The 22037-nt window shown below is 35.8% G+C and overlaps 1 protein-coding gene across 4 annotated transcripts in view; it reads left to right on the top strand.

The window, feature by feature from the left end:
• The window catches only part of CSNK2A2IP (casein kinase 2 subunit alpha' interacting protein), a 129505-nt gene that overhangs the window by 4421 nt on the left and 103047 nt on the right, over positions 1-22037 (top strand). The gene's annotated exons all lie outside the window — the stretch shown is intronic.

Raw genomic sequence — 22037 nt, 5'->3', positions numbered from 1 at the left:
GCTGTGATTCTCGCGTCTCCCCGATTCACAACTTATTCCTTGCTCAGTTAAACTCCTTTAAATGCCATTTAGCTGAAGTTTTTCTTTCAGCAATACTCAGAACTTTGTTAAAAAGGAAGCAAGGGATTTGCACATGTCTGTATTGTCAGGAAAAACAATATACACGATTCCTGTCGTGTTCCAGAAAATAATACACATAGCATACTTACTGATGTAGAATTTTCTTCTTCTCTCGGTAGCCAACAGACACGTGTGGGTATGAGCACTTGAAATTTGGCTTGTGTTACTGAGAAACTAAATTTTAAATATTTACTATTAATTGCTTTATATTTACATTTAAATAGTCACATAGGGGTAGGAGACCTCATCTGGGACAGCATATTGCTAGATTCATTAGCAATTTTCATATATGGTTAAGTTTATGCCATGGCTTGCTTCTGACAATACCTGGAACACAAGTGCCTTGGAGTGCCTATTCCTTAACCAACCCCCTCATTGATCAGAAATGGCCCAAGCAGAAGAGTACAAAGCAATATAATGGCAGAGATAACATTCAGGTCTCCAGATATTGTGTCCCTATCTCAGAGTCCCCAACAGAACTTAATTTCTGATTTCCTTTTGACAAATTATAAACTTGGTAGATGGTGATAATGACACTCAGCAACTATAATAATTAAACACTACGTCCCTCTCTGTGGTATAGCGATAAGAACTGAGAAAATGGAGATAGAACAAAGGGAGCATTCTTATGACTAGACTCTGCTTCTTATCTCTTCAGTGAGTCTGTTGACAGAAATGCCACGTTCTATTCAGCATTATTATTGGGCTTTGCTATGAGTCACTAGTTTATCTTGTTATGTGAAAGTCACTAATTTGAGTAACACGATGCCGTTTGATAAAGAGTGATATTGGTATAGGAATCAAATACAGAATTTGATTTTCAGAATTATTTTCTGATAATAAAATATAAGTTATTGTAATAGTAGTAAACATTATAAATGAAGGACACAGGGTTAGTGATTTGGGGATCAAAGAGCCATTGCTCATAAATCATTAGCAAAAGCCGCTGGGGCACTGAAACAAAAATCTGTATGTCTTCCATTAATTTAAATCCAGATTTTTTTCTGTTATTAGAAGAAAATATCAAACAGCTGATATAAAAGCAAATTAGTGCAACATGCTTTTCAAAGCTAACTAACTATGATAGAACACAAAAAAATGCCACGTAGCTGCTTTTATCTTTCAGTCTAGATTTCACAATAAATTTCTAGGTTATTCAAATAGTTTTCCCTACTCTTAAGATTTATTTATAGGATGGCATGTAATGAGAAATTCTGACATCCACCATTTAAATAAAAATATTTCCACAATATTTTTGCAGGAATAAACTTTCAAAGATTTTAGTGCTAGAAACTTTGTGGTAGAATTTTAGTAGATGCTGATAATATTTCTGCCAGAAATTGCAATCAGGCTCACATTCTACTTGAAGATACTCTTGAAATTAACAGAGTAGAAATCTGTTAGCTATCTGTAGAGGCTCACCTTCCTTCCACAAACTGTTAGTGATACTCTGGTGAGACATATGTGATAATTTCCATAACCAACAAACTTTTCTGTGTAGAAAGAATGAATGCTTTGAGGTTAAATGTTTATATTTTTTGAAACTTGCAATGAAGTCATGTGTTTTTTCTTTCATATATTGTTTAAAAATTTTCCATTTATATTGTTATTCTCTGAACTTTAGTAATAATTATGGATTCATATTGAGCAGCTCATCCAATATTGGAAGAAAACAACAGAAATAATAGCAAGAGCTACTGACTGTAGAAGAACTGAGCCCCAAACTGAGATCAAAGCTAATAGCTCTTATTTTGGATATACATGATAGAAATTGGATATCTATATGGATTTGATGTACCAATTCCTTTCTTGATATATAACTTTTAAAAAGTCTATGTAGTGTGCCTATTAATATCAAACTGACACTCGTTTAAATTTGAAGTCTCCCAATCCATTGGAAAGATCTCTGTTTAGAACTACAGGAAATACGGGCAAGTGTAGATATTTCTTGAAGTAAGTTAATAAGAAAAGGAGAGCTATCATTACCGCATTGTAAATTACACAGTAAATCTTACGTAATTTATTTAGTACCTTAAACACCCACGAAATTTCACTAGTTGACAGCAATTGAAAATGAAAATTAATTGCGTACTCCATCCCACAACTGAAATAAAAGGAAAATGTCAGAAATAGGCTAATTCTGGTTTCCTCTTAAATATCATGTTTTAATTTTTTTTATGTTTCTTTAATCTTTTCAGCAGTGCTTAAGGATTTGGAAGATGTTGATTAAAGCATTTCCTCTAATTAATTATATTTTGGCTTTCAACTGTTTTATTTTATTTTAAAATCAAGTGCACACACATTGTCTGGATTATATGAGCATCTGCTCTTCCAGTCTCTGCAAATATTTATATAAATCTAACTGCCACCCTGATCCCTCTGAGTTCTCACTGCTTAGCTAATCCTGATTGCATCCCCTCATTAAGCCATCTTCAGGATATGGAAACATAAACAAAGCAGACGAACAACCTACATTTCAGGGATATTTGTGTGCATGGCTTGCCACTTAACTCGCGTTATCAAATTCTCAGAATTCATTCGAAAATCACAGGGTTTCCTTTCTTTAATGGTACATTTGATTATTATTAATCTAAAAACGACAGGCATACCTCATTTATAGTGCTTTGATTTATTGATCTTCACTTTATAAGTTGAACGTTTGTGGCAACCCAGCATTGAGCAGGTCTATCAATGACATTTTTTTTTTTCCATCAGAATGTGCTCACTTCATGCCTGTGTGTAGCATTTTGGTAATTTTAACATTTCAAACTTTTCTATCATTATTATATTTCCTGGTGATCTGTGATTGGGGATTTTTGATGGTACCATTATAATTGTTTTGGGATGCCACAAACTGCAGTCACATGACAGTAAACTAGATAAATGTTGTATGTGTTCTTGACTTCTCCACCAACTGGCCATTCCCCTGTCTCTCTCCCTCTCCTTACGTCTCCCTATTCCCTAAGACACAACATTGTTGAAATAAGCCTACAATGTTTAATAACCCTACAACGACCTCTGAAGTGTCCAAACGTTTAAATAAAGAGCTAGAAATCATTAACTTTAGAGAGAAAGGTGAATGGAAAGCTGAGGCAGGTAGAAAGCTAGGTCTCTTGCACCAAACAGCCAACTGGACAATGCAAACAAAAGGTTCTTGAAGGAAATTAAAAGTGAAACTTTAGTGAATACACAAATAATAAAGTGAAAGAGGCTTATTGCTGATATGGAGAAAAATTTCGTGGTCTGGATGGAAGATCAAACCAGTCACAACATTCCCTTAAGCCAAAGTCAAATCCAGAGCAAGGTCCTATAAATATTAAGTAATAATAAAACAATATTATTACTCTGCAATACTTTGAAGGCTGGAAGACGTGAGGAAGCTGCAGAAGGAAAGTTCAATGCTAGAAGGGGTTAGTTCCAGGTTCAAGGAAAGAAGCCATCTCTATAATATGAAAGTGCAAAGCAAAGCAGCAGGTGTGATGGAGAAGTTGCAGCAAGTGTTTTAGATCTAGCTAAGATTACTGATGAAGGTGGCTAAACTAAACAACACATTTTCAATGTAAATGAAACAGCCTTGCATTGGAAAAGATGTCATCTAGGACTTTCTTATCTGCAAAGGAGGAGTCAATGCCTGGCTTCAAAGCCTCAAAGGATAGGCTGACTCTTGTTAGAGGTGAACGCAGCTGGCGACCTTCGGTTGAAGCCAGTGCTCATTTACCATTTCAAAAATTTTAGGGCCCCTAAGAATTATGCTAAATTTACTCATCCTGTGCACTAGAAATGGAGCAACAAAGCCTGGATAACAGTAATCTGTTTACAGTGTGATTTACTGAATATTTTAATCCCAATGTTGAGACCTACAGCTCAGAAAAAAGAAATTTCAATATTTTTCATAATATTTTCAAAATGTTTGAAAATATTACTATTCATTGAGAACACATGGACACAGGGAAGGAAACATCGCACACTGGGGTCTGTTGGGGGTTGGGAGAGCTAGGGAAGGGATAGCAGCAGGGTATTGGGGAGGGATAACATTAGGAGAAATACCTAATACAGATGACGGGGGGATTGATGCAGCAAACTACCATGGCATGTGCATACCTACATAAAAATCCCGCATGATTTGCACATGTACCACAGAACTTAAAGCATAATAAAAAATGAATAAAAAAACACATCTGGCCGCCCAGGAGCTTTGGTGACATTGTACGCAGAGACTAATGTTATTATGCTTATACAGCATCCATTCTGCTACACGTAGATTAAGGAGCAATTTAGACTTCCAAGTTTTATTATTTAAGGAATACATTTTGAGAGGCTATAGCACCATAGATAGTGATTCCTCTGATGGGTCTAGGAAAATTAAATAAAAAACCTTTTTGAAAAGATTCATCATTCTGGATGTCATTGAGAATATTCATGATTTATGGAATGAGGTCAGATAATCAGATATCACTATTTACAGGAATCTGGAAGGAGTTGATTCCAAGCCTCATGGATGACATTGAGAAATTTAACACTTCAGTGAAGGAAGTAACTGCAGATATAGTGGAAATAGCAAGAAACTAGAATACAAGTGGAGCATGAAGATAAGACTCAATTGCTGCAATTTCATTCTAAAATTTGAATGGATGAGGAATTGCTTCTTATGGATGAGCAAAGAAAGAGGTTTCTTGTCTACTCCTGGTGCAGATGCTAGGAACATTTCTGAAAGGACACTAACTTGGTTGATAAAGCAATGGCAGGGTTTGAGAGGATTCACTCCAATTTTAAAGAAGTTCTAATGGGGTAAAATTTGATCAAACATCATTGCATATTACAGAGAAGTAATTTGTGAAATCAGTGCAACAAACTTGACTGTTTGCCTTATTTAAGGACTTGCCGGTCATCCCAACATTCAGCAACCATTACCCTTCTCAGTCAGCAGTCATCCACATTGCCGCAAAAGCCTCCATCAGCAAAAAGATTCTCATTCATAGAAGGCTCAGATGATTGTTGGCAATTTTTAGCAACAAAGTATTTTAAATGAAAGTATGTACAGTTTTCTAGACATAATGCTATTGCATAATTAATGGACTACAGTGTAGTGTCAACATAATTTTGTATGTACCAAGAAACCAACACATTATTTAGACTCACATTGTTTTAATATTTGCTTGGTTGCAGTGGAAGGGAGCAAAACAGGCAGTATCTCCAAGGTATGCCCGTATTTTGGATACAAAGACCTTGTCGAGATGATTTACTCTTTCGTGTATCCTCTATACATTGAATATGACTGAAAATTTAGAATTTATTAGGAAGTTGAAAGGTAGCACATACGTGTTGAGTATCTCCTGTATTTGTTTTCCCTGTATTCTAAGTATTTGTTCCTCTTTTATCTATCTATGGACTAAGAGAATATATAGAAATAGCACCCTCCACAAAGATGGAATGCTAATAGTTTCTATAAAGACGGTCTTTCACTGGGTTTTCCTTACCTAGATACAGCCTTCATATGGGGACAGTACTTTAATCTGGTGCCTTCACTTTATTTTATGCTTCAATACAGAGTGAGAGACATCATTTTACAAACTGTCCTTTGACTATGTAGTTTCTGCAGACAGAATGATTTTTTTTGATTGTAAATATCTAAGACTGAGAATTTTTGTTCTTGCAGCTTTATGTAATTATGTTCAAAGGGGTTTGAATTAAAATGGAACAGATGTGTCCATCTTTAATTATGGTGTAACAAATTGTGTTACTCTAAGGCTTTATTAAGTGAAACGCTTATCTTTGTACAATAATGGGTCAGACAATTTCAAAATGATATCAGTGAACACAGTGTATTGCCTAGTCTATTAGACTTCAAAAGAACTTTCAAAACTCAGAGGATGTACATATGAAGCCAGAAGACATTATGGAAAATACACTTTTTTAAAATTCTAAGTTAAGTGAAGCATATGATAAATCTTAATGCCATCTAAGACAGAAATGTTAGCTTTTCTGTCTTTCTCTGTCTTTCTTAGATGGCATTAAGATTTGTCATATGTTTTAGATATATCTGAAGTATATAAGATTTATTGTATATTAGATATATCTGAAATTTATATGCTTTAGATATATTTGCTAACATAGACTTAGCAGATATATCTAAAGAGTAATGAGAATATTCAACTCTTTATATTGGAAAATATCACTTTAGGGTTTCTAAAAACCCTTTTATATTCTTTTGTGTACACACTCTCTTAATAAATGAGTGGCCAGAAAAACCCTTTTTCTTTGGCAGCACTTGAAGTCAGTAAAAAAGTCCTTTATACTGACTGTCAGCTACTTAGGGAACCAAAAAATAGTAAAAAAGAATATGGACTTGTGCAAATCCTGTGAAATGAGCCCCATCTCAATGTTTCTGTTTCTGTCAGTTGGACCACAATCCTTTTATGCTCCTGGATATATCCAGCTCTTTCACGTTTTTTTGTTTCTGCCTTTTCTCAGTATCTCACCAGTTACTGTTTTTATTCCTGGATTGTTTTCTTGAGATGCTTTTTGCCCCATTATCATGGCCACCCGAATCCAGGCTCTATTTCCTTATACCCAGATTAATGCATCAATTTCCCAAATTTTCTTGGTGTTTCTTTCCCCCTTTCCATTCTTTTTCAGTTCATTGTGAATCTAATATAAAAATCATGATTTTATTACTTACTTTTTGATTTCAATAGTTTTTGGGGTGCAGGTGGTTTTTGGTTACATGGATGAGTTCTTGAGTGGTGAGTTCTGAGATTTTAGTGCACCCCTCACCTGAGCAGTGTACACTGTACCTAATATGTTGCCTTTCATCCTCACCCCACTCCCAACTCCCTTCTGAGTCTGCACAGTCCCTTATATTGCTCTGTATGTCTTTGTGTCTTCAAAGCCTAGCTCCCACTTATAAGAGAGAAGATATGGTACTTGGTTTTCCATTCCTGAGTTAATTCCCTTAGAATAATGGCTTCCAGTCCATCCAAGTTTCACCAAAAGACACTGTTTCATTCTTTTTTATGAATGAGCAGTATTCCATGGCATATATATAGCAGATTTTCTTTATCGATTCATTGGTTGATGGGCACGGAGGTTGGGTCCATATTCTTGCAATTGCAAATTGAGCTGCAATAAACATGTGTGTGCATGTGTCTTTCTCATATAATTTCTTTTTGGGGAGGGTAGATGCCCAGTAGCCCAGTAGTGGGACAGCTGAATTAAGTGGTAAATTTGCTCTTGGTCTTTAAGGAGTCTCCACACTATGTTCCATACTGATTTACTAATTTACATTCCCACCAGCAGTGTCAAAGTGTTCCCTTTTCACCGCACCCATGCCAACTCTCCTTTTTTTTTTTTTTTTTTTTTTTTAAATCATGGCCATTCTTGCAGTGTAAAGTGGTATCTCATTGTAGTTTTAATTTGCATTTCCCTGAGGATTAGTGATGTTGAGCAAAAAATTGGTAATTTTGGTTGATGGATAACTTCTTATAATACTTTGATAGCTCAAGTTTTTTATCCAATGCCATACTTTTGTGTCTGTTTTTCAGGATCATCCATAATCCTTAAGCACCTTCTTATCACCACTGCTCAATAAAATGAATGATATGATTTTCCTTTCATTAAGTGCCTTCATTTTCAGTATTTAGACACAGCCTTTACTAGCCAGAATTGTTCACTGCCTCCCAACACACGTACCTTTGCCCTCTTCCCATGCTCTTTCTCTAGCTGAGGACATTCGTGAAACTTGCTTCCTTTCTTGAAAGGCCAGATTCTCCATTGTGCTTTCTTCTTTCTCATTTTTCTCTTTCTCTCAGGTACCAATTCAGTTTTAGTTTACTAAAACTGTTTCCTAAACTGATTTTAACTCCTCATGAAGACCTGACCTTCCTTGTGAAGAAAACATTTTTTTTGTAGAGTGACTCAACTCTAAGTATAATCTGGCTTATTAATTGGCATGCCTTCTCTGAGGAATGCATTGCTAGGACTGTCTTCTTGTTTATTGGGATGAGAAGGAGGCAAAAAGATGAGGTGGACAAAGAGAAAATTTGGAAAATGAGTATTTTATTTTATTGCAATGTCTGTGCAATTGCTGGTCTTAAGGGAACCAATACACTAAATTCAAAGATGATGAAAAAAAAATTAGCTTCACAGACTTGTAGTAAACACCAGATGTTGAAAGAGAAGCTTATCAGACTACCTCTCAGCTTCCAACTTTAAGAGACAAATTACAACAAAGAACCAAAATAAACATAAAGAAACCATAGAGGACATTGAGTGAAAATGTAAAGCTATAGATTTTGAAACAGAAGGCATATCCAGACAGCCCTTGTCAATATGTTTCTTTATGATCGAGGGCTGCTGCTGCTAGAGGTCTCTAGGCTCCTGTATGATCTGTTGGTCACTGTACTTCAGTTTCCAAACTCTTACCCCCAGGAAACATGCACACTTACATTTTTAGGATTCAAAAAGAGAGTAGAGCTTGATTTTCTGTCAGGCAGAACAGCAGGATAGACAGTGTAGTTTGATACTTCTTCCTGCGAATCCTCAACACGGAACTCTGAATTCTCATCTGAGAAATAAGAACACCGTTAACTCTGATGAATTAGAAATAAGGCAAGGATGAAAACTGAGTTTCTTACCTAATATTAGAAAATGAAGAAATGCTCATCACTGGATTCACTTGCCTCACCAAATGTATTTTATTACTTGAACATATATAATAAATATAGAGTTTTTTCCTATCCTTTAATAACCAATTCAAAGAGAGCAAACTTCATTCATATTAAAAGTATAGACTAGAGATGGAAATTAACAATAATATACCAGAGAGGACTGCTAAAAATCAATGATATCTTATTAGATAAATACATCTGTTTTTGTAGATTAAATAATGATGTATCAAGTAGACATGGCTTCAAAGAAGACGTTGATTTCTTTTTTCAAAATTCAAAATTATTATAATATACATTGTAGAAAATTCAGACAGATGCAAAAGCCCAAAACAAAAAAGTTATCCTTGATCCCATTCCACTATCTAGTGATAACCATAGTCAGTATGTTGGTAAACATCTCACCAAGATGTAGCTTTGTGTGGGTAGACATTTTTACAAGGATGATATCACATTGTATACTGTCTAATAAAAGATTTCATTTAACAATAAATAGTCATCTCCCATGTCAAATATTATAATCTATTAAAGCTTTTATGTCCAATACAAAGCAACACTAAATGTAAGATAATTCCCTATTTTTCTATCAGAAAGCCAATTTATTTAGCTACAAAGATATATTTAATACCACATATTTTCATATCTATTAAATTAATGTTAAAAGTTTAATATGAAGAAATTCAGTATTTAATGAAACACTGGTTTTTCATCAAAGGAAACATTCTGTTGAGTCACCAGATTTTCAGAGTTCACCATTTATAATTTTGCATCTATTTATAATGGTGTTACTGGAAATTTTGTATTCATTTACACAGCATTAAAACTTTTATTATTTTTGTTAATCTCCACAACGTAACCATTTATCATATTGCTTTTAAAGGAATCTTGTTTACCACAGTGGCCAACAGTTGAATATTGTGTGGTCAGATTCCAGGAATCATTATTAAATATATGCTAATTTTTGGTAATTCTCTTTTTTCCCCCCGCTGTTTTAGTTATGTAACAAACTAAAATGATAAAAACGTTTTAGCGTTTACTAAATGTTTTACTGTTAGTGAGTTCATGTTAACTCTCTCTCTCATCTCTATATCTAACTGAAAACAGGGGCACTTCTCTCATCTTCGCATTGATGAAGGTGATTTTCAGCTAATGTGTGCATTCGATCCCTAAAATGCTATTCAAGACACAGGAATTGACAAGGCACCCTTCGAAAAAATTGATTTTAAAATAGTTCTTTTTTTTCAGGTGTCGTTTTTGGAAAAAAATGATCTTATATTTGATCATATAAATTATCGTAAAGGAAAGGGCAAGATCTTGTGAAATATGTATTGGAGGTTTTTGTTTAATGCTCAAAACAAGCACGTTATACTCCACAATTAGGCCATCAGAAGATTAAAGAAAAAAATATTGAATTCGAAAATAATAATTATAGATTAATTATTATATCATATTATTTATTTATTGTTGAGATAGGATCTCACTCCATCACCCAGGGTGCAGTGCAGTGGCACGATCACAGCTCACTGCAGCCTCAACTTCCCAGGCTCAAATGATCCTCCCATCTCAGCTTCCTGAGTAGCTGGGACCACAAGCCTGTGTCATCACACCCAGCTTAATTATTATATTTTAAAAATGAAGAAATAGTGAGACTAAGAGGGTAAACAACCTTCTCAACTTTCACAGACATTTCCAGAGTGAGTTCAAATTAGGCAGGTTTCTCGGCCATTTATTGCTCTTTACTCGATACAATATTGAGATGTAAAACAAATTCATCCTAAACTTCCTCCAGAAATTGAAAGACGCAGGCAAAGGACCAATTCTAATAAATTCTACCAGCTGAATAAACTCAAATTCAGAATGAATTCCCCTCAAGCTTCTCTTAGGGATTCTTACAATGCTTGTCTAAGAAAATAAGGACAAACTCACTTGAGAAATACTTCTCTTTGTTATCTGGGTGGATACTGCTTTCTGTACAATGCTTCTTTATTTAGGAAAACTAACTCAGATAATTTAGGCTTCAACTCCTGCCCCCGCTTCACCCTGGTCTTTCAACCTCACATATATGGATTCTGGAAAGGCATTTTATTTTAGGTACTAGTTTATTCATTCAACAAACTTAAACTTAGTCAACTACTACTCTGCACTAAAACTGCCAGGCACAGAGGAAACAAATATAAAAAAACCCAAAATTTGTGATACCCATTAGTGCTATTCATAATATTCTCACTTTCTGCATATAAATGTATGGTATTATTGAATTGCATTTGCCCACCTCCTTACCATTAGATATGAATTTGTTACTTACTTGTTAAAATTTAATTGCTTGTGCCTGACTCTGCAGCCTTTCACGTCCCTGCTGGAAGCAGATGTCAAGAGGGAGCCTGAGGCTCTGAATGACCACAGCTATTCTCCCGGCCAATGTTGGAAAAGCAGGACGAGAGTATTAGACTACTGAGATTCTAGGGGTTATTCCTGGAGCTTGGCTTAGCTTATCTTGACAGAAAAGCCTTGCTTTGAGGATCCCCTTAATTAAGTGAAGTAGAGATAATAATGAAGTATTTCAATCACACTTAATCATATCTAGTATAAAAATATGCTTTATGTGATGGAAGGACTAAGGAAAGAATTTTGTGAAGTTGATGATATCAGGCTTAGGAGTCAGATAGCCTTGAGTTGCAATCCTGACTCTTGTATTTTTAGCTGTATATAAGTCATTAAACTTTCTAAGACATAGTTTGGATATTCATCCCCTCCTAATCTTCTGGTAGAATTTGATCCCCAGTGTGGGAAGTGTTTGGGCCTTGGGAGTGGATGCCTCATCACAGGTGTCTGCTGCAGCCCTTGCAGAAATGAGTGAGCCCTTGATCTATCAGTTACCATAAAATCTGATAGTTAAAGAGAGCCTGGCACCTCCTTCTCTCTCTCTTGCTTTATCTTTCATCACGTGACATGCCTGCTTTCCATGAAGAGTTAGTTTAGACTCTAAGTTCAAAAAGTTTGACTAAATAATTGAAGATAATTGGGTACATGGTGTGAAGAAAGTTTTTTGTTTTAAAATGGGAGAGACTTAAACATAGTATGTTCAGTGTGTTCCTCTTACACCCAGGCAAGTGGAGCTCCTGCCAGGGTCTGCACTTTGCAAGGATCTCCTGGCAGGGCGCTGTGGCTCACGCCTGTAACTCCTTCGGGTTTTCACCATGTTGGTCAGGCTGGTCTCAAACTTCCGACCTCAGGTGATCCATTGAGACCAGCCTGACCAACATGGTGAAACTCTGTCTCTACTAAAAATACAGAATTAGCCAGGCGTGGTGGCAGGCGCCTGTAATCCCAGCTACTCAGGACAGTCACTTGAACCTGGGAGGTGGAGTTTGCAGTGAGCTGAGATCATGCCATTGCACTCCAGCCCGGGCAATAAGAGTGAAACTCTGTCTCAAAAAAAAAAAAGAAAAAAAAAAGAAAGGTCTAAATGTCTTTGGTCACACACCTCTAGAACCTGCTGCACAGACATGTGGACATTTTCCCACTAATACTGTTTTGTTTTCTGATATGTTGTTTGAACTTCTTTTTTATTCAGTGAAAGTACTTTCTAATTTCTCTTATTTAACCCATTAATTGTTAAGAAGTATATTATTATTATCTAAATATCTGAGGGTTTTTCAGAGACCTTTGTAATTGATCTTTAACTTAGTTCCGCTGCGGTTGAAGAACATACTTTTCATGACTAGAATGCCTACGAATTCATGAAGACTTGTTTAGGCCCTAAACAAATGGTCTGTTTGCTCTTGAAAAGTATGTGATTTCTGATATTTGAGAGTGTTTCAGAAATAACCTTTTTCATATTTATATATTATGTTGCTTGAAATTGTCCCATAGTTAACTGACGCCCTTTAAATTTTTTAATTTTTCATTTTTATGGGTATACTGTAGTTGTACATATTTATGGGATACATGTGACATTTTGATGCAAGTATACAATTCTAATGATCAAATCAGGGTTATTGAAAAATCCATCACCTTAAATACTTATCATTTCTTTATATTAGAAATGTTCCAATCCACTCTTTTAGTTACTTTAAAATATACGAGAAATTATTGTTTACTATAGTCTCCCTATCGTGCTACCGGACACTAGACCTTATTTCTTCCATCTAACTGTGTTTTTGTACCCATTAATTAATCCCTTCTTAACCCCCCACCACTACCCTTTCCTAACTTTGGTAGCCATCATTCTATTCTCTATTTTCATGGATTCAATTTTTTTTTAGCTCCCACATACAAGTGAGAACATGCAATATTTGTTTTTCTCTGCCTGGCTTATTTCACTTAACATAATGATCTCCAGTTCCATCCATGTTGTTGCAAATGACAAGATTTCATTCTTTTTTATGGCTGAATAATATTCCACTGTGTATTTGTACCACCTTTTCTTTATTCTGTTAATAAATACTTAGGTTAATTCCATATCTTGACTATTGTAAATAATGCTGTAATAAAAATGCAGGGGTACATGTCTCAATGTATTGGCTTCCTATATTTTGGACATATACCTACCAGTGAGATTTCTGGATCATATGATAGTTCTATTTTTACTCTTTTGACGAGTTGCCATGCTGTTTTCTCTGGTGGTGGCCGTACTGATTTACATTCACGTCAACAGTGTAGGAGTGTCCCCCTTCCCTTACGTCCTCACCAGCATTCATTATTTTTTGTCTTTTTGATAATGGCCGTTTTAACTGGGCTGAAAGAATATTTAATTGTGCTTTTGATGTGAATTTATGTGATGATTAATAGCATTGAGCATCTTTTTCGTATACCTGTTGACCTTTTTGTGTCTTCTTTTGAGAAAAATGTCTGCTGAGATGTTTTGCCCATTTTTCAATTAGATGCTGCTGCTGATGATAGTGACTATTTTTCTATTGTGTTGTTTGAGCTTCTTAAATATTTTGGTTATTAATCCCTTGACAGTTGAATAGTTTGCAAATATTTTCTCCTGTTTTGTGGGTTGTCTCTTCACTTTGTTAATTGTTTCCTTTGCTGTGTAAAGTATTTTTAGCTTCATGTGAGGTTTTAGGAAGACGTCTGTGCCCAGTCCAATGTCCCGGAGTCTGTCTCCAATGCTTTCTTCTGGGAGTTTCATAGTTTTTAATTTTAAATTTAAGTATTTAATCCATTTTAATTTTATTTTTGTATATGGTTTGAGAAAGGGACTTGGTGTCATACTCTTGCATGTGCATATCCATTTTTCTTAGCAGTGTATGTTCTTGGCACTTTTATCAAAAATAAATTGACTTTAAACATGCTATTTTATTCATGGGTCCTGATCCATTGGCTTTGCTGGGTTCTGCTTGGTGTCTGCTATCATGCTGTTTTGCTTACTATAGCTTTGTAGAATTATTTGAAGTCAAATTGTGTGATCTCCAACTTTGTTCCTTTTGTTCAAGATTTCTTTGACTATTCTGGTATTTGTGGTTTCATATAAATTTTAGGATTATCATTATTTTTTATTTTCTGAAGAATGTCATTGTTATTTTGATAAGAATTGCATTGAATCTGTAGATTTCTTTGGGTAGTATGGACAGTTTAGCAATATTGATTTTTTCAATTAATGAATGTAAAATATATTTCTTGTTTTGTGACCTATTCAGTTTCTTTCATCAATGGTTTTCTTTTTGAGATAGGGCCTGGCTCTGTCACCCAGGCTGGAGTGCAATGGCAGGATCTTGGCTTACTGAAACTTCTGCCTTCCCGGGCTTAAGTGATACTCCCACCTCAGCCTCCCAAGTAGCTATTTTTGGGAATAGTATTTAGCTACTACTAGTATTTAGTAGTCGTATTTAGTTGCTACTCCCAATAGTAGTATTTTTGGTAGAGACGGGGTTTCACCATGTTGCTCAGGCCAGCTTCAAACTCCTGAGCACAAGTGTTCTCCCTGCCTCTGCTTCCCAAAGTGTTTGAACCACTGCGCCCAGTCCATCAATGCTTTATAATTTTCATTGTAGAAAATTTTCACTTCTTTGATCAAATTTATTCTCAGGTATTTTATTTTAATTATAGATATTGTAAATGGGATTATGGTTTTGGTTTCCTTTTCAGATTGTTTACTATTGGCATGTAGAAATGCTACTGATTTTTGTATGCTGATTTTATATCTTCGAACTTCACTAAATTCGTTTAAAAGTTCTAATAATTTTTTGGCGGAGTCCTTAGGATTTTTAAAATATGAAATCATATTGTCTGCAAACAAGATAGTTTGACTTTTTCGTTTCCAATTTGGATGCCCTTTATTTCTTTCTCTTATCTAATTACTTTGGCGAAGACTTCCAATACTATAATGAATGAAAGTAATAAACATAGGCATCCTTGTCTTGTTCCAGATTTTTAAACTAATGGCTTTCAGTTGTTGTGCATTCAGTCTGATAAATGGATTTGTCATATATGGCCCTTATTGTTTTCAGGTATTTTCATTTTCAGTCTGTGGTGAGTTTTATTTTTTAAATCATGAAATGCTATTGAATGTCTTTTCTAACATTTGTTGAAATTATCAGATGAGTTTTGCCCTTTATTCTGTTGATGCAATGCCTTGTGTTTATTGATTCGTGCATGTTGAACCAAACTAGCACCTCTGTGATGAATCCCACTTGATAATGACGAATCTTTTTAATGTGTTGTTGAATTTGGCTTGCTAGAATTTCGTCGAAAATTTTGCATGTATGTTCATCAGAAATACTGGCTGGCAGTTTCTTTAAATTGCACTTTAAAAAAAATTATTTATTATACTTTAAGTTCTGGGGTACATATGCCGATCATTCAGGTTTGTTACATAGGTATACACATGCCACGGTGGTGGTTAGCTGCATCCATCGTCCTGTCATCTACCTTAGATATTCCTCCTACTGCTGTCCTTTCTCAATACCCCCAACCCCTGCTATTCCTCCCCAAGCCTTCCACCCCCGCAGGCCCTGGTGTGTGATGCTCCCCTCCCTGTGTCCATGTGTGCGCATTGTTCAGCATTCACTTATGAGTGAGCACATGTGGTGTTTGGTTTTATGTTCTTGTGTCTGTTTGCTGAGAATGATGGTTTGCGGTTTCATCCGTGTCTGTGCAAAGGACGTGAACTCATCTGTTGTTGCATCTTTGTCTGGGTTTGGCGTTAGGGTAATTCTAGCTTTGTAGAACGAGTTTGAAAGTGTTTCCTCCTTCTTGACTTTTAAGAATTGCTTGAAAAGCACACTGCCATGTGTGGACCTACGCAACTGTCTTGCATGCTCTGCTCATGTACCCCAAAACCTATAATCCAATAAAAAATTAAAAAAAAAAAAAGAATTGCTTGAATAGAATTGCTATTGGCTCCACTTTAAAGGCTGGTAGAATTCAGCAGTGAAGTCATCAGCTCCCGACTCCCCCACCCCACTGTGCCTCCGCCTCTGGGAGACTTTTTATGACTCCTCCTATCTCATTACTTGCTATTGGTCTGTTCAGATTTGTATTTTTTCATGTCTAGAAGTTCATTCATTTATTCCAGGTTTTCTAGTTTATTGGCATATAGTTGCTCATAATAGTCTCTATTGCCCCTTTTAACTTCTGCAGTATCAGTTGTAATGTGTCTTTTGTTACCTCTAGTTTTCTTTGTTTATTTTTTTCTTCTTAGTCTGGCTAACAGTTGTGGATTTTGTTTATCTTTTCAAAAAGCCAATTTTAATTCTGCTTATCAGTTGTATTTTTTTTTGTGATCTTAATTTCTTTTATTTCTGCTCTGATCATCATTATTTTATTTCTTCTACTAATTTTGGGTTTGTTAGGCTCTTGCATTTCTAGTTCTCAAAGATGCATCATTTCTTCTTTTTTTCAAGTCTTTCTGTTTTTTGATGTAGGCATTTATTGCCATAAACTTTCCCATTGGTACTGCTTTTTCTGTACTCGCTAGAGTTTGGTATGTTGTATTTTCATTTGTTTCAGTAAATTTTACGTTTTCTTCTTAATTTATTGATTGATTCAATGGTCATTCAGAAGCATATTGTTTAATTTCCAAGTGTTTGTATAGTTTCCAGAGTTCTTCTTATTAGTAATTTCTAGTTTTGTTCCATTGTGGTCAGAAAAGATACTTGGCATGACTTTATAATTTTTTTGTGGCCTATCATATGGTGCGTTCTTGAGAATATTCCTTGTGCTGAGAAGAATGATGTCTATTCTGCAGCTGTTGGATGAAATATTCTGTAAATATCTATTAGGTCCATTTGGTCTACAGTGCAGATTAAGTCTGTTTCTTTGTTGATTTTCTGTCTAGATGATCTGTCCAGTGCTGAAAGTAGGGTGTTGAAGTCCCCAACTATTATTGTATAGGGGTCTATCTATTTATCTGCAATAACATTTGCTTTACACATCTGTGTGCTTCAGTGTTGGGTGGATATATATTTATAATTGCTATGTTTCTTTTGATTGGCCCCTTTGGAATGCTATAATCACTTTCTTCATCTCTTTTTAGAGTTTTTGTCTTAAAATCCATTTTATCTCATGTAAGTATAGTTACTTTTGCTCTTTTTTTTGGTTTTCATTTTCATAGCATATCTTCTTTTATCTTTTAATTTTCAGTGTATGAGTGTATTTACAGGTCAAGTGAGTTACTCATAGGCAGCACGTATTTGGGTATTGTTTTCTTACCATTCAGGCATTCTGTGTTTTTTGATTGGATAATTTAGACAAAGTCCAATCTGTGTCTTTGATTGGTTCGTTTATATTCAATGTTATTAATGATAGGCAAGGACTTACGACTTCCATTTTGCGATTTGCTTTCTGGTTGTTTTGTTAATCTCATCTTCTTCCTTTCTTCATGACTTTCATTGTGTATAAGCGGGTCTCTCTGGTAGTATGTATTGATTTCTTGTTTTTGTCATTTTTGATGTTTTCAGTATAGGTTCTGGCTTTGTGGGTAGCATGAGAATTACAAATAACACTTGTAACCAATTATTTAAACTGATGACAACTTAGATCTTATCGCAATACAGAGAAAAGAGAAAACTAAAACTCTCTACACTTTAAATCCATTCCCCACTCCACTTTTTGATATTTTGTTGTTTTTAATTTACGTGTACTTGTATTTTCTATCTCTAAAATGTAATTGGTATAGTTATTACTTTTGATAGGGTTGTCTTTTAGTTTTTGTACTAAATCTATGAGTGGTTTAGACGTGGACATGACAGTGACAGGGTATTCTGTATTTGTCTGTGTACTTAGTTTACCAGTGAGTTTGTTACACCTTCAGATGATTTCTTTTTCTTTCAGATTGAAGAACTCCTTTTAGCATTTCTTGTAAGTTAGGACTGGTTTTGGTGAAATTCCTCAGCTTCTGTTTGTCTCGGAGAGTATTTTTCCTTCCTGTTTGAAAAATAACTTTTCCAGATATAACATTCTGGGTTGGTTTTTTTTCCCCCTTCAGCACTTTGAATATGTTATCCCACTTACTTCTGCTCTGTAAGTTTTCCACTGAGAAGCCTGCTGCTAAACATATTGAAACTCTTTTATATGTTATTTACTTCCTTTGTCTTGCTGGTTTTAAAATATTTTCTTTGTCCTTAACCTTTGAGAGTTTGATTATTACATGCCCTGAGGTGGTCTTAATTGGGTCAAATCTGCGTGGTGTTTTTTGACCTTCTTTGTACCTAGAGATTTATATTTTTCTCTAGGTTTGGAAATTTCTTTGTCACTGTTTCTTTAAATAAACTTTCTACTCCAATCTTTTCCTTTACCTCCTCTTTTAGGCCATTAACCTTTACTTTGCTTTTCTTCTAAACCTTGTAAGTATATTTCCTTTTTCTTCCTGTTTTCTCCTCTGAATGTGTGCTTTCTTAAGACCTGTCTTCGAAGCTCACTAATTCTTTCTTCTGCTTGATAAGTTCTGTTGTTCAGAGACTGATGCATTTGTTTGTCAATAAAAATTTTCAGCTCAAGAATTTTAAAAAATATTTCACTATTTGCTTTAACTTTTTCTGATAGTTTGGAATTCCTTTTCTATGTTATATGGAAGTCTGTCGAGCTTCCTCAAGACAGCTGATATCTGTTTTAAATTTCTTATCTGAGAAGTCATATGTCTGTCACTGAAGGCTTGATCACAGGGGACACATGTAGTCTGTTTGGATAGGTCATGTTTTTTCTGGATGTTATTGGTGCTGGGAATTCATTGATATCTGGGCATGGAAGAGTTAGGTGTTTATTCTGGTCTTCACAGTCTGGGCTTGCTTGTACTTGTCCTTCTCAAGACAGCTTTCTAAGAATTTAACACAGATCGAGGGTTATTACCTTAACCCCTACTCACTGCAGCTTTTTCAGCACTAGGGAGTGCTCTACATCCAGCAATGCTGTGATTCTTTTTTTTTTTTTTCCTGATAAATCTTTTTGTTTTTATTTTTTATCTTTTAAAAAATTTTTTTAAATTTTTTATTGCATTTTAGGTTTTGGGGTACATGTGCAGAACGTGCAAGACAGTTGCATGGGTACACACATGGCAGTGTGTTTTGCTTCCTTTCTCCCCTTCACCCACATTTGTCATTTGATAGCCTGGGGAAAAATGCTGTGATTCTTGCAAACTTCTAGATAGAAAGCCTTGGTGGGTTTGGGGAAGATAAGGGAGAATTCCTTGGGTTTCTAAGTGAAGTCTTTTGCTTTCTTCCCTCACTCTTTCCCAAAGAAAAGGAGTCTTTTCTTCACTGAGCAACCTGGAGTTGAGGGAGGGGTGACATGGATACTCTTGTAGTCACTACAGCTGATACATGACGCCCATGGCCAGCACAGTACTGGGGCTTGTCCAAGGCCCATGACTGCTACTGCCTGACTGCTCCTGATGTTTATTCACAGCTAAAGGTCACCTTAGTCAGCAGGTGGTAAATTATACTGAAGCTTGATCCAACACTCTAAGATGGCAGATACCTTTTCAGTTCAGGTGGATCTAGAAATTATGTTCAGGAGCAAAGGCCTGGAATGACGAGCTTTAGGAATCTGCCTAGTGCTTTATTTTATCATGGCTGAGCTGGCACTCAAATACCACTACAAAGTCCTTTGTACACTTCCCTCTCTTTTCCCCAAGACTCCTCTCTGCATTGCACTGCCGGGAGCTGGGGGAGAAGTGACACCCACACTCCTGTGGCCACTGCAGCTAAGGTTTTTTCCTCTGGCCCAAGGTTGGTCTAAACGCTCCCTCTGTGGGCACCAGTGGAATTCTGTCCAGAATCATGCTCCATTGTGACAGAGTGACAATGAGTTCCAAAGCAAAGTGACACGACACTTTTACTCTCCCTCCCTCAGGCACGCAGATTTTCTCTGAACTATACCGTCTGCAGAGCAGGGAGGGGCAATGTAGGCAACACAAGACTGTCTTCCTCTTTCTCTTCAACTCCGCTTCTTTTCTTGCTTTATGTAAAACCAGAACATTTAGATGCTCTTTAATTTTTCATATTTTTTTCTGTTTCATTTTTAATGTTTTCTATAGTTGCATTCTCAAATTTACTAATCTTTTCTTCTACAAAGTCTTATCTACCATTAATCCTATTCAGGGTATTTCAGTCTTTTTTTTTTTTTTAATTGCATTTTAGGCTTTGGGGTACATGTGCAGAACATGCAAGATAGTTGCATAAGTACACACGTGGCAATGTGATTTGCTGTCTTCCTCCCCTTTACCCACATCTGGCATTTCTCCCTAGGCTATCCCTCCCCAGCTCCCCCCCACTGTCCCTCCCTTATTCCCCCCAAAGACCCCAGTGTGTAGTGCTTCCCTCCCTGTGTCCATGTGTTTTCATTGTTCATCACCCACGTATGAGTGAGAATATGTGGTATTTCATTTTCTGTTCTTGTGTCAGTTTGCTGAGAATGATGTTCTCCAGATTCATCCATGTCCCTACGAAGGACTCATCTCTGGAAGTTAGAGATTTGGGCCTTTAAAAAATATCTTTCATGTCTCTACTTAATTTTTATTGAATACAGTTAGTATACTCATTTTGTTACCTTCAGCTACTTCTAAGAATTGTGTTATTTTGGGGGTCGCTTTCATTTCATTAATTTTTCTCTTCTTGCTTCATATGCTTGCTTTCATGTTTGATAATCATTGATTTTCATGTTTCATAAACTTTGACGGGATGTCATGCATTGTTAGTTTTACCTTTCTAGGTGCTAGATACATTTTGTATTTCTATAAGTATTCTTGAATGTCATTCCAGGAAGCAGTCAAGTTACCTGGAAACAGTTTGATTTTTTTCTGGTTTTCTTTTTATGACTTGTTCACTGCGTTCCGTTTAGTGCTCTAAGTTAATTTTTCCTCACCGTTGATACAAGACCTCTGAGTGTTCCACCAAATCACCTGCAAATAATGAATGTTCTAAGCCTGGCTGGTAGGAAAAAGCATGTTTCCTAACCCTGCGTTAGTGCCAGGGCATCGTTCTCGAGGTTTTCTTCCCCTGGCTTTGAATAGTCCCCTCACACTGATAATCTCTCTGCACAGCGCTTGAGGAGATCCTTTGTGGATTTCCCAGGTTCTGCTTTTGCACAATTCTCCCTTCTCTGATAGTCTGCCTTTTGCAGTCTAGTTTCCTATCTTCCCTGCACTCCCAGCTCTGTCTCCTCAACTCAGGGAGTTCATTGGGATCCACCTGAATTCTCCCTCCTCCTGCCATAATCCGAGAATTCTCTCAGGAAGGTAAATTTAATCAGTGTCAATTTCACTTTGTATGTCTCCCATCCCTTGGGGATCCCTGTCATTTGTTGGCTTGTGTCAAGTGTTTTGAAACACATCATTTTATATCTTTTGTCTGTTTTTTTTGGAGGGCATATTGCTTCAGGCGGGATGGTAAATCTAGCTATTATTACTTCATCTTGGGTGAAATCAGGAGATTCTATTAGTTTGATACATAATTTTAAATATTTAAAAATATTTTATGGGCCTTCCATTTGTGCTATTGCCCTGGATTCAGCAAATGTTAGGGCAGACATAGGAGAGTGTGAGACAGGAGTACAAAAATATGAGGTAAAAAGAAAAATAACTTAAGTAATAATAAAGATAAAGGATTATTATTATCTTTTAAAATTTTTATAGAAATGAGATAATATAGGATGTTGGAAGAGTGGGCTAAAAACTGGTAATACATGTTGTCAATATTTTGAGATAGTGCCGATTGATGACTTGTAAAAGGCTTACTGAAGCGTATCCACAGAACAGTTGCTATTTTAAAGTCTGAAATTAATGACTATTAATTTCCAGAGTTATACACTTTT

This window comes from Callithrix jacchus, chromosome 21 (assembly GCF_049354715.1).
Source record: "Callithrix jacchus isolate 240 chromosome 21, calJac240_pri, whole genome shotgun sequence".
Classification (NCBI taxonomy): Eukaryota; Metazoa; Chordata; class Mammalia; order Primates; family Cebidae; genus Callithrix; species Callithrix jacchus.
Note: the sequence above shows the minus strand (reverse complement) of the source record. Positions and strands in the feature narration are given on the sequence as shown.